General features: G+C 36.3%; 1 long non-coding RNA gene across 1 annotated transcript; it reads right to left on the bottom strand.

Moving 5' to 3' along the window:
• Window positions 1–763: 763 nt before the first annotated feature.
• LOC103627287 (uncharacterized) lies at window positions 764–1,031 on the bottom strand. Its single transcript, XR_553529.1, has 2 exons — window positions 967–1,031; window positions 764–874 (listed from the first exon to the last, which is right to left on the bottom strand). It is a non-coding gene; the product is annotated as an uncharacterized lncRNA (long non-coding RNA).
• Between the last annotated feature and the right edge of the window lie 341 nt (window positions 1,032–1,372).

The raw sequence follows: 1,372 nt of genomic DNA, 5'->3' as shown, positions 1-1,372 counted from the left end.
TCCATGATTTCTTTGAGGTACCATTGTTGCAATGTCTCGCCTGCGACTTTGCTCTTCAATAGTATTAACATCTTCACGATTCCTTAGACGACCCACAATGCTTGCAACTCGCCTAGTAAGTTGCAAGTCATCTTCAACCATATTTTGTGAATGGTCATTACCATTGTAATCATGTGCCACCTCATCTGACCGATGCACCCTTGAGTTCTAAAGAAAAATAAAAAGGGAAAAAGTGTTAGTGAGATAAAGGAAACAAGCCTAATTAACAGGATAGACGGCGAACTGCTCGATATATGCTACACTGACTAAACATATGCAATATTATATCACCTGTCGAGAATTAGACCCATGTTGTGATGGGCTTTCTATATGTTTCACCCCTTGAGCTGCTACCATCATTTGATAAATTTGATCCATTTTTTCTTTCATTTGATTCATATCCTGTCTTAAGGCTCTAACCTCTTGCTCAGACTGACTGCAAGCTTGCAATGCCATTTGAAGCTTTGTTGATATTTTCATTTGAGTTCCAGGGGTGCCTACATCTTGTGGAGTTGGTCCTAAGCCTAAACCACGAATACGACCTCTTGGTTCTTCCTCTCCAAAAACATGTGCATATAAATCACCATCTTCAATACTTCTGTCCTTCAGTTCTGGGTTCTCAGCAACAACTTCTTCAAATTTATTCTTAAGAGGACCACACATATATTATATTTTGTTCACTTATATTTTAATTATTACATAAATCAAAAATATGTGTGTACTCAATGAATATTTCTGCTCCAGGTAGAGGCACAATATCCCCTTCTTTGTTCTTACGCGTGTGTGTTCTAACATATATTTCATCTCTTCTCGCAGGGCGTCCTTGTTGCTCGGCCTACAAGAAAAAATGATTTGGTCCAGTAATTTACTAGATTTTTCATAAATTAAACTAATGATTATACAAACTAGTGATTATAATTTTTTTACCAGTTCATGCCCCACACGAGCATAACTCTTGCTGCCAGCTGCATGCGACATAGTCAGCTTTGAACGATTATCTTTACATCTGTTTGTACGAACCTACAACATAAATATGAATATATCAAAACAATAATACAAATTCATTCATACAATAGTTTAATGAAGGTTTATATCTCAAAAAGAATTCAAAACAAATCAGCATGTACCTCGGCTTCTGGAGACATCCAATAAGTTATCAACCACTCCCAATCAAATTCTTTCACCCTTTCATCCCTTTTAGCAATAAGCTCTTCAAAACTCAATGTTTCATAAAAATATTTGTTCTTTAGGGCAGCCTTAAACTCTCTCCACTTTTTTGCTGCAGATGTTATAACATAATCTATACCAGATTCATCCACTTCATAGTATTCCT

Source organism: Zea mays, chromosome 5 (assembly GCF_902167145.1).
Source record: "Zea mays cultivar B73 chromosome 5, Zm-B73-REFERENCE-NAM-5.0, whole genome shotgun sequence".
In the NCBI taxonomy this organism is placed as follows: domain Eukaryota; kingdom Viridiplantae; phylum Streptophyta; class Magnoliopsida; order Poales; family Poaceae; genus Zea; species Zea mays.
This window is presented reverse-complemented; position numbering and strand designations above follow the sequence as displayed.